Here is a 12,561-nt window from a genome sequence, read left to right on the forward strand (position 1 = left end):
CCCTTTGATATGTGTCTTATCTCAATAAACATACTTGAACTTAAACAATGGCTGACCTCTGTCCACTGACGCTCCTGGCTCTCTTTGTCCAGATGTCTGTCTCTATATGGTAGAAGGGTCACATATACTTTATTTTGGTACTAGTAATTAACTCAAATGAGATGTTTTTATAATGATAAAAGCCAAAAGACTGCTCTAGTAAGAATAATTGCCAACAGAATAGCTGATGAATTTATAGCGTTTGTGGCAATAATATATATCTTTCTATTGACGGAAATTTCCACTGTGATACATTTACTATGGGTTAACTTGTGTATACAACCCAGCAGCAATATTATCTGCATATTGCATTTAATATTAATAAATGGTGTGTTTTCAGACAACGTCAATATATGTACGATGGTCCACAAAGTTACAAAAATTACTATCTGAACAGGAGGATGGGTTGTCCACATCATTTCTAAGTAGAGTTTCTGGTATTAAAGTAAATTGGGGTAAATTGCCATTCCATTCAAGATAGCCGACATAACCCCTTATTTACCAAGGGATTTACAAGCATTATACACCATGACCGATCAGAATATTTCTTGAGTCCCTATCGTTAGATCATTAAGATTAAAGAAAAGGTAGTAATGCTGTGCAACATGTATATGATGGGTTGAGAGATCATTTGTCATGAGGATTGTACCCATTTTGTTGGTAGCACACTTATTAGTGATGGCCGCCCCAATTAAAGATAATAATATATCGAACAACCCAGGAATTCTTTGAGGGGAGGGTTTTACAGTCAGGAGTGGGAGCACAAGGATTATCTACGAGGGAATGCCCGAACATACTTTGTTCTGCTTGCATAATGTGCTGCTGCTGCTCTCAACAGTGTCCTTCAGCTACAGCCACTGTTGCACCCTCGATGTGTTAAGAGAGATTTAACATTTATGGAGGGAATGATCAGATGTCACAAGATATTGAAACGTGCAAGTGAACACGATATAGAATCTTCCTAGCTAGAAGTGAGATTCGACAATCGGTTGTCGAATCTGGTGTGGCTGGCCTGGTGAATATCTTCAGGGAACAAGATTTTTCCACATCTCTGTTCACCGGACACTCCCATGGGGGCGGTGGATGATGGTCTCGCCAAGCCTCCATGTTGCTCGGATGAGAAAGTGGGTCCCAGTGTTCTGGGTGCGGGCAAGGAGGGGGAGGTACAGCTGGTGCTTCCGGAGATTGCTAGTGTGATGGTGTGCCTGAATGAGGTTCCAACGGATGGATTGAGTGTGTCGCTGTAGATTCCGGTGATAATCCACGATGTGCTACCTGCTGTAGTGTTGGAGGATGCTACCCCGGAAATGTCCCCTGTTACGGACCCGAGTCCAGCGACGGAGCACGGAGCAGTGACAACAACGCCATCTGAGTCCGCTCCCGAAACCCACTCCAAATGGACGATGCCATCTAGTGGTGACAGGATAGGCCAGCAATAAGTGTTGGATTCCTGTCCTAGTCAGCTCATAACATAGCCGCTGCTGACCTCTGGTGAGGTGGTGCTTAGACAGTGAACGCCATCTATGGAGTGAAGAGGTGGACGTTTCTGTCTAAGCTTGTGAGTGAAGCGTCCCAGTATTAATGACGTGTCTGATTGCAGAGTCGACCTGGGACTGCTGTGTTGGACGATGGATGAGTCTACCCAAGGCAGCCAAGGTCTCTTCACCAGTCTGCTTTGAAGAAGCTGTGAGCCACCCCTGGACGAACTCTGTTGAGAGTAATAGCCTGCCCGAGGCGTGGCAGTGTCGGGAATCGCCTTATCCGGGGTTGGCTGGTGGAAGAGACCACCCACTGGGGTGCTGTATGAGGAGAGTGACCAGCGAGCCACACAAGGTTCCTGGCTAGGGCTTGCAACCCTAAGTATCGGTCGTGGAGTGGCCTGACAGCGAGGCTGACTAGTAACTGCCAGCTACGGGCTGGATTGTGGGTGAAGGCCTCCACGACGAAGCATCCAGTGAGACAGTGATTTGGCTGGCCTGTGGCCAGGGTAGATTTGTCATAGAGTCATAGTGGATTCATCGTGGGTCACGCAAGAAGGAACCAGGGCTACCCAGAGTGAGCATCGTTGAGCATCCAGTGTCTTCGGAGGAAGATGCAACTGTACATAAGTGTAGTAATAATCCCCGCGTGCGACTTATTTATTTATATATGGTGGTGGTAAATATATATCGGAAAATTGAAATATTTGTATCCCTTCCCCTTTAGCTTTGACTTGCATTACGGAACACACCCCTTGAAAGCCTCTACTAACTTGGGGCCGGATTCCCAAAACTCTACTACCATCAGAGAAGAACCCGGTTGCGCCCCAGTAGGGCTGTAACATCCCCATTGGCGTTCGAGTGTGCACCTGGTGTGGCTATCTCCCCTGTGGTGTGTGTAGAGGGGTAGCGATCCCCCCCCCCCCCCCTTCTCAGGTGGCGCTTCCGGTTGATGCTCCAACGGAGGGTACGCGTCCCCCTCTACGGCCTCGGGATACTTCGCTTGCGGCTGACCTAGTCCCTAAGCAAAAACGCTAGGGCGCTGCCAGGGTGTGGTCCAATGGTATTTGAGGACCCAGTGGAGAAAATGGAAGATGAGCTGGGGAACGGGATGAGGCTGTAGTTGAGAGTAGTGGAGGAGCAGGGACGGAGTGAGGTAGATTCCACGTTGGTTCTGCTCGGTGGCCCCCACCCCCAGTGGCCCGAAGAAAGGGGGGGTGTTGATCCTGAAACCAGTAGACCTGAGGGACATGATTTGTGGATGGTGATTCATGAAGCATCGTAACCCAGACGTAGACCCCTTTACATTGGAGGGGAATTGGCGTCTTTCCTCCTACATGGCTGTTCTCAGAAAGTGAGGGGTCTTGCAATGTATGTTTTTCGGCTGGACAGGCTGTGGTGAGGGTACGTACATCTTTCCCCCAGTCCAGTTGCTGGTTTATCGCTACTTGTAAAGCGAGCAGGTGGATCGTCACGGCCCAGTATTTTGATAACTTGCCTAATTCTTGCCTGTCTTGTGTGGCTTGGGCCTGATATCCTGACCAGTGGCCAACAGTGAGCAGCGTGTGCCGCTGACCAGAGATGTATAAATGAGACGCTGAATGGGACAGCAACACCAGGCTTTGTGGAGGTGAGTTTTCACGACAATTTGACACCTGCCAGCAGCGTGAGCTAGTGGAGAGATGATGCTCGAGGGTCATGTGACAAGCCAGGTGTCGTGGTGCAGGATAGTCTCCCGGGTCAGAACTTCACCTTTAACACCTGTGCACATAGGACATGCCGGCGACTGAGGAACTTTGACATTTTCACGTTACAAAGTGTCTGTAAATGAAAAGACGAAAACGTCCGTAGGTGTGACCGACTAGAACGTCCTGGAGGAGTGTGGTTAATTCTGCGCGTGGCCGGGAGGGAAACTCAGACCATTGGCAATTCTGGGACTCTCCTGTGTCAACGTAAGCGGCTGGACCGAGGGAACAAGTGGTCACCTCGCAGTTTCATTATCTTCCCCGTAACTGTACAGTCATGTAATCCTGTTCATCGCCAATCGGCGAGGAGTTCAGATTCAGCAAATTCCAAGTTGCAGGAGTGACTGTGGCCAGTTCAAGTTTTTTTTTATCGAGATAAAAAAAATACATACGGTTCGAGAGGGTAATGTGTTTTCAACACCTGCTACTCCATCGTCGGAATCATTCAACATCTTTGAGGTGCCGAAGAGTGATGCGAGGTTACCTGATGTGTAAGCTTCCAGCGACCTTGCAGGACAAGGTCGCCAGAGATGCGAAAACCCTAGAGTACTCATCAACATACGAGCAAAGTGAACGTAGAGGTGGAACTCTTGTGGAGATTACAGTATACACTGGATGATAGCCTGACTACACAGAGTTACCTGCACCCACGATTTACACCTCTCCCACACCATAGAGTCTGTTACCAGTCTTACTCCTACCGGTACACACACACACACTGTAGTGCCGTGCTGGGACGGTGGCTGTATGCAGAAATCTCCGACTCTTCGAGGTGTTCTTTGCCACGCACAAATTACTGGTTTAATTCCTAAAATGAGTAAAGTGGGAGTGTGACCTGAAGTGATTGACAATCAGTGGACTGCAGCCATCAGTGGCCGGTCAGAAGACCGTTTCAAGGTAACTCATAAAAGGTGTGAAGGGTGCTGGAACTACAGGACAAGTTCCCCACTCACCATTGGTATATACGTGATCGTGAGTAGCAGCGGGGCAGACTCTACCACCAGCTAGAGGCTACTAGAGGAAACAGAAGGTGACTGTCTTAATACTAGTGATTTGCAGAAGAGTAGACACCATTGTCAAGAATCCCAGGCATCTGGCATGTAGATCATAGCCCCAACCCCTCTTTCCTTGTTCTAGGTTTTTCCAAGGAATATATTCATTACCATTAGCTGTCACTTATCATAATTGTGCAGAATGTTTATATATGGGTGGGGAAAATAATCCAGAACCTAGTACAATAGTTCTTGTGTGGAGCTCACTGAGAGGACATCACCACCTGGGCGGCTGAGATGCCTTTCTGACGAGTCTTAACATGCGATCTCCTAAATCAGGAAATCATAATTAATAACATTTGTTTCACAGAATTCACATTAGCGTGATATATCAATGAACAAAAACACCCCTAATCCTCCTCCTGACCCCTTTCCCGTGCCATATAGTCGTAATTGCTTGGTGCTTTCCCTTGATAGTTCCTCCTCAATAAACAAATCCCACAGGAGCCTTGATGAGGGTTCGAACCTATGCACTGGGTGTTCCCAGACCCGCTCTAGTCGACTGCACCACGTCATGGTCAACAGAATTGCAACCTGGAGTACTACTACACCCACAAGGATCACTGAAGCCTAACTGGGGCTCATCACGTTAAATGGATTTCCATGTATTGAAGGTAGAATTACTGGTTGACAGGGCCCGAGTGAATAAGGGAATTATGCTTCTATTGAAGCCCCAGTTAGGCTTCAATAGAAGATTCAGGACCCTTGTGGGAGTAGTAATACTGCAGGTTCCAATTCTTTTGACCATGTGGTGCAGAGTTCTTTAGTCGCAGAGGTCAACTAGAGCGCGCCTGGGAAAAACCCAGCGCATAGGTTCGAACCGTCATCAAGGCTCCTGTTGGATTTGAACAACTGGTGTGTTACATTAACATTTACTTGGGTAACGTCATACCAACTAACTAATATATTGGTGAATAAAAAAAAAGTCAAATAAAAATTCACGCTCCCACTCGTGACCAAGGTGGTGAGGCTAGCGACGCCATTAGACTACACACCTTCAGGGGGCATATTGTAAAATTAAAAGTGGTTCAATTTGCTTATAAATTTTTTTATGAAATGGTTATAGAAAGCGCTGCAGCTGGTCCAAGTTTCATCATCACACCCTAAACAGGAAAGAAAAAAAATAAACAACGAATTATGCAACGAATTTTCAAATAGTTTCAGGGAACACATGTGTCAACTAAAATCATTTCTATAACACTCAGATATTAGATTTAGCACATAATAAAGGAGTCTAGTGATCAGTTTTATCAAAAAAGTGTTTAGTGCAATAATATAATTATTCAAAGTCACCCTTCTAAAAAATATGCAATATATGATATTTATAAATTTTTATAGAATCAACAAATAGACTTTGGACTAAAATGTCTAAGCCATGTTGTAGAAGCACAAACGCCACATATAAGGTGTAATTTGCATGTAAATTGATTAATAAATGAAAGCTCTGAAGTACTTTGAAGGTGTGAATTACTTTCCAGAGTAAAATAAAGATCCAAGTTCGGCCACCTGTAGCTGAGCTTGACTTCGACAGATTTCGTTCATAATTGGCACCCTTGCAGATAGGCATCCATTGAGCAAGGTGTGCAAGTTTCATGCAAATCCCTTGATAACAAACGAGAAAAAAAAATTGGCAAAAAAAAAAAAAAAAAAAAAATTAAAATATAAATATATTGCACATACATATTACAATTATTACAAGAGTTTGTGCTTCTACAGCACATAGACATTTTAGTTGACACATATGTTCCCTGAGATTATTTGAGAATGTTGAACATTCGTTGCATAATACGTTTACTTTTTTCTCCTTTTCTGTTTAGGGTGTGATGGTGAAACTTGGACCAGTTGCAGCCCTTTCTATAACCATTTCATAAATAAATTTATAAGCAAATTGAACAACTTTTAATTTATAACGATTTATAATGATATGCCCCCTTCAGCAAGACTCCTCACGAGCATTGCTCCCAGTTTGATTAGCATGTGCCTTCATTTTAAGTGTTATTCATTAAAGGCGATGAGTCACAATAACGTGGCTAAAGTATGATGACCAGACCACACACTAGAATGCGAAGGGACGACGACGTTTCGGTCCGTCCTGGACCATTCTCAAGTCGATTGAGAATGGTCCAGGTCGGACCGAAACGTCGTCGTCCCTTCACATTTTAGTGTGTAGTCTGGTCATTATTCATTAAATTTTTTGAGAATCTTAAGTCAAACTGCTCTAATTGGTAAGCTATGTAACTAACTTTTGTTGGTCATCTTGAGTAATCAATTTGTCTTCTTGATCATTTAAATAACTCAGTCAATTTGGTATGATTTTATAATCTTACTTTATGCCTATAGAATTAATTTGTCTGGAAATTAATTAATTTAGTCGCAGAGGTAAAATTACAACATAGTATGCATTTCTGTACTTTGAATAAGGGCTACTATTGAGAGAGGCCAAGGCTTTTTTTCCAATTAAAACTTTGACTAGAGAAGCCTAGTATGTCAATGTTACATTCTTGTACAGCCACTAGTACGCGTAGCGTTTCGGGCAGGTCCCTGGAATACGATCCCCTGCCGCGAAGAATCGTTTTTTCATCCAAGTACACATTTTACTGTTGTGTTAAACAGAGGCTACATCTAAGGAATTGCGCCCAGTAAATCCTCCCCGGCCAGGATACGAACCCATGACATAGCGCTCGCGGAACGCCAGGCGAGTGTCTTACCATTACACCACGCAGACATATATGGGTGGAGAAAATAATCCAGAACTTAGTACAATAGTTCTTGTGTGGAGCTCACCGAGAGGACATCCCCAAATGTTACTAATGCGTTGCTCGTTCACTTCTGAGTGCTCATGGGTGTTGAACAATTTTTTTCAACTCTTAGTAACCATTTGGCAAGTGGTTCTAAATCACATTATGGGAAATAATTTTGTTACAAAAGGTAACCAGTGGATCTAACTCCAGGCAGCGTTGCCAGACAGAGTATGATACTGCTCAGTGTTGCCAATTTAGCTCCAATTGATTTGTATGAATATTTATTCATCAATTCTTTACCATAGGAAACAGAACTCAGGAAAGACTGTTCAGGATAGGATGGATTACGTCACCCAGAAGTGACAGGAAGCTGCAGACAGGTTTATCCCACCCCAAAAGGAGAAAGATGAAAAGCAACAGAAGAATCAATGGTTAAATCAGGAATGTAAGGTAGCTAAGTAATTGATTACATGAACATTAAAAAACTTCAGGAATAACAGAACACCCAAGAGCAGGTTGAGATACCAGAGGGCCAGGAATGAGTACCTTATACTGAGAAGTATTATAGATTTGTGGGTTGGTGGTGTTGTCGTGTTGATCCTTCTCTGCGGACAACCCAACCCACAACTCGGTAGAGTGTTTATACCTCACTAGGAGATCACCCTTGGCGCTTTTGGCTCTTGGAGAGGGGCTCAACGTCACACGTTTAGGGGATGCGGCTCCAACACTTAGCCTCGTTGACATGTGCACACACCCACTCGAGCCACCGTGACTCCCCACTCTCTCCTTAGGTAATATGATCTCCTCAATCCCCCTTTGACTTATTAGTATTACCTTCTACCCTGTCCACAGCAGTGGTTCTTGGTTCTCTCTCTCTCTCTCTCTCTCTCTCCTTCTGTACTATTTCATGGGAAGCCTCACTAGGACAAGGTCAAATACCAGCAAATTTGAATACATTTACTGGACAGAGCACATACACAATACATACACACATAATAATAATGAATCCTATACTCTATAATATTACAATCAGGTTGCAATCCAACATCATCAGAACTCTATCATCAGCTTATCAAGTGGTATCCAATCACCTGGTTCACCACCTGATACTATCAACCTCCTCAAGTTGATCGAGTCTACATACACTGTTGTACCATCAGCAAGAGAATATATATATGTATCTATACATGTGTACAAAGAAAATCAGCATTTGAATGCAATAACATATCAGCATAAATGTTCCTTGCTACACTGCAATGATCAATCGATCACCCTATCAGTCCTAGAACGCATACATCTGTAGGTAATCCAGCCTACGATTGTAACTCTAAACTTCAGTATAAAACACTCCTTGACATAAGAATGCCAACAATCACTCACCTCTCACTGCGTCTTGCACGCAAATGACAACCAAACACTATCAACTCCCTACAAGTAATCCACCAGAACTTCCCTTCCACCTCTGGAAGTTCACTACCCTGGTATCTTCAGGTTCTTCCGGGTTTCACTACCAGGATCCTCTGCAGCTCCTCCAGGCTGCTATCATGAAGTTTCCTTGAGCAACTACGGTGCTTCACCCTTCTGCTAGAGTCCTCCACAGCTCTCCTGGCTGCTACATCATGAAGTTCCCTCGAGCAACTATGGTGCTTCACCACCTCTACAGAAGCACGTGACACTCTTCACTGCTTCTCCTCACAGCTCGAGGTCCTCTGCTCCACTACCTTGGAGTCTCATCAACTACTTCATCTGTGCTGGCATCGAAGTTCCCAGCAACTTCTTCCCCAAAGACAAACCTGCAACCCATCGACACTCCAATAAAATTGTTTCCCCTTTAACACAAACAAAAATAACCACACAATATGCTTGCCTCAAACCTCTATCTGTCCTCTACATACAGTGAGAGTGGACTCCCCCGTTTTGGGCGGGTCCATACTCCACCTCGCCCGGCGGCGGTCCTCACTCACTCCGCCTCACTCACTCAGGGAGGGGCCTTCGCCGTCGGGAGCTCTCAGTCACCTGCCAGCGCTCAGAGGGGATGGACGTCGCTCCGTGTTCCTCCCTCTTCACACTCTTATTTTAGGCTTTCTGCCTTATTAAAACATGTCTAACTTATAAATAAACATTGCTACTGTCGCTGGGCACACGACCAACTACAAGCAATCACTATGAACTGGCGTATACTGTGCTTACCACAGATCGTCTGGTCGAGGGCGCTATCCCTCTGACAGAGCTTGGTCAAGGCGCTTCCACGGCCCACAATAATGCCTCTGGGCGGTTTAAAACTCTTCCCTTCGACCAGGACTTGAGACCACAACGTTCCCAGCTCAGTTCCACAGCTGGCACGTCTGCATACTTCTCTTCTCTTCGAGATATATCACTAGGGGTTCCCTTATGATGGGAGCTCAACGGAGCGCGGCTTTCCCCTGCGATGTCTGGCACTCAAGTGAGGTCACAGCCCCTCCAGAAGCGAGCCTCACGCCTCCAGCAAAATGTCCACATCTCCTAGCCAGTCACTTATCTGTTTTCTTCTACACTGCCCATAATCTTAAAGTGTTTATCATATCCAAGCAACTATTTTACATATGGGTTATCACCTCAATATTTGCTAGACCTTCTAATCAGGTCAGGCTTGATGAATAACTCTCAAGGAGGGAGACTCGTTTCTCCTGTAGGCTGAGATCATAACAGAAGCAGACACAGTATGAACATAACATCACGAGTGAAGCTAAGAAAAGCAAAACTGCTACACAGCCACATAATGAAGAAAACTAGTGAAGGAACAAGTGACGAAACTGAGAAAACGGGAAAACATACACAAGAGAATGACAAGGTGTGTGAAGAGCTCAACAAGAGATGCCAAGTCTTCACAATAAAACAATGAGAAGCCCCTGCCCTAAATGAGGCAGGGACAAACCAAGCAACCTTTGTGGAATTTGAGCTCACCAGTGATGAGGTCAAAAGGAATCTGTTGGAGCTGAATGTGACTAAGGCTGTTGGGCCTGATAGAATCTCATCATGGATACTAAAAGAGGGAGCAGAAGCACTAAATGTGCCACTATTGTATATAACAGGTCACTGGGAACTGGAGACCTATCGAAAAGCTGGAAGAACGTAGTCCCAATATACAAAAAGGGTGACAGGCAAAAGGCACTGAAGTACAGGCAAGTTTCCCTACTTGTATACCATGCAAGTTGATGGGCAAGATTGCTAGGAAAAGGCTCTAAGAACATCTGGAGGGAAATGCCAACAAACCTACTTAGAACAAAAGTTCCAATAGCACTGGCTATGGTGAGCCCGTAGAAAAGTCTAGAAAATGGATACTAAAGTTCAACTTAAAGTGTAAAGTAATAAAATTAGGCAATGGGAGAAGAATCAGCAGCATGTGCTAGATTGGCCAACATAAGAACTGCATTTAAAAACTTAAGGAATCGTCCAGGACCTTGTATACCACATGCCAGGTCAATCCTGGAGTATGACCTTCCAGTCTGGAGTCCATACCTAGTTAAACACAAGACAAAGTTAGAAAAGATTCAGAGGTATGCCCCCAGATTAGCCCCAGAACAGAGGTATGAGCTACGAAGAAAGGCTAAGGGAGATAAACCTAACATCAAGAAAAATAATCTGTTTTCCATCCCTGGAAGACAAGAGTAATGGGCGACATGATAACCACCTACAAAATTCTCAGGGGAAATGACAGGGCAGACAAAAATTATTTAGCACGCGTGATACACGAACAAGGGAACAGGTGGAAACTTAGAACCCACATGAGCCACGGAAAACCTTAGAAGAAATTTTGTCAGTTAATTACCATTTAACAAATGGAGTGCATTAGGCAGTGATGTGGTAGAGGCAGTTTTTCAAATTTAGTTTCTATGTAGTTTTAACTGTGTAGCACAGTTTCAAATGTAGATTTGATATCGCCCAGCAGGCTCAAGCATCTGTACACCAGTTTATTGACGGATGAGAGGCGGGACGAAAGATTCAAAGCTCAATCCTCGCAAGCCCAACAGTGAATACAACAACCGAGTACTAGTTACACTTCATATTTAATCCCTTTATTAATTACAATTTTAACATTTAAGTCAAATAAAACTGCAGAGATATTAGTCCATATGAGGCAGCTACTTTATTAAACCAAACTGGTATAAGCAACGGTCTCTTGACGCTAAGTAGCGAAGCTACGTCATCCAATAACGTTTCTTTACACTATTCATGCCCGAGGACCTGATCAGGGTTAATGTGGCCCCCACGTCATGGGCTATTCTTCACTTCCAACAAGGGCAACACAAATCATATGGATTTTTATGTATATTTTACCAAAAACATTAAACATTTGTGTAAAAGAGGAACTAGTAAAGCAAGAGCGGTCACTAGTTAATCCATGGTACGAGTTACCTCACTGGAGCCTCACTAACGCTGCCCTAACTACCCACAATCTCGGGGCAACTCGCCAAGTGTAAAGTGCCAGTTTAACACCATAAACAAGTCAACTTTCCCTTATAATAGACTGCGCTAAAAGGCAGCTGCATCACAAGTGTTCAGAATAAAGCACATTGTTCTAGATAATTGACTGCCACTAAAGCTGTGTATTAAACGGGAAACAATGTCTAACTCTACGCTTTATCAACAATACGGACATTCCAAAACAAAGATCCGGCCATCAAAAGACATAATCAAGTTGTAAAATAATAATACGCGACCATTTACTTGCCTTGAGAGTTAACAAGCTTGGACAAATCTTCTCAAGGGAATAACTTAGCCAGCAATACACCGCCTACAGACCAGCACCTTCCTCCACCACGGTTCGCGTCACACTGACAGCCGCGCCAGTTGGCCAGCATGGCCTGATGGCCAAACTACTTGTGTGACGTCATTCATATGACCGAACACACTCGTCAGTCTTTGTCACAAATAACTTACAAAGTAATTTAAACATTATTTTTATAGATGTTATTTTTATTAAGCCTTAATATATGCGAGTAGGCCTTAGACCAAGTGTTACATTGTAGACGTTCTTCTGAGTGTTGAGGCCACAACACTGTTTACTGGCAGCCTCTGACACGTTATCCTACTGTGTGTCACAGTGTTGAGGCCACAACACTGTTCTCTGGTAACCTTTGAGGCGTTATCAAACTGTGTCACTGAGTGAATTGAACTACATTTGGGGTTCAGTTCATATTCAATGCCCACCCATGGCCTTCCCACTTCATGCCCGCCTAAAGCCTTCCCAACCATACCCAAACTCCATACCCGCCCAAATTCTTCCCACCCATTCCCCACACACTATGCCAGCCCAAAGTCCTCCCACCTATAACCACACCCTCTTCCTACCAGCTGTCCTCCCACCCATTCCCACTTTCTAAGAATGACCACAGTCATAAAACATATACCCATACCCCTTTAAGGTACTAACCAATTTTATTGTTTCTGTGGAAGCCATAAGGAAGGCTGCCCTCTTAGACCTATCGTTTCTGGTTTAAAATTTCCTAAAAAAAACTTAGCTCTT

At 44.3% G+C, this 12,561-nt stretch overlaps 1 long non-coding RNA gene across 3 annotated transcripts in view; it reads right to left on the bottom strand.

The window, feature by feature from the left end:
* Positions 1-11,925, bottom strand: part of LOC138359243 (uncharacterized) — a 254,648-nt gene extending 242,723 nt beyond the window's left edge. Inside the window, exon 1 of one of the 3 annotated variants that reach the window (XR_011225862.1) lies at positions 11,767-11,925. This is a non-coding gene — a long non-coding RNA (uncharacterized lncRNA). The remainder of the gene's footprint in view (positions 1-11,766) is intronic. The other 2 variants (XR_011225861.1, XR_011225860.1) reach the window with 2 other exon arrangements.
* Positions 11,926-12,561: the final 636 nt, after the last annotated feature.

This window comes from Procambarus clarkii, chromosome 90, assembly GCF_040958095.1.
Source record: "Procambarus clarkii isolate CNS0578487 chromosome 90, FALCON_Pclarkii_2.0, whole genome shotgun sequence".
NCBI classification, from domain to species: Eukaryota; Metazoa; Arthropoda; class Malacostraca; order Decapoda; family Cambaridae; genus Procambarus; species Procambarus clarkii.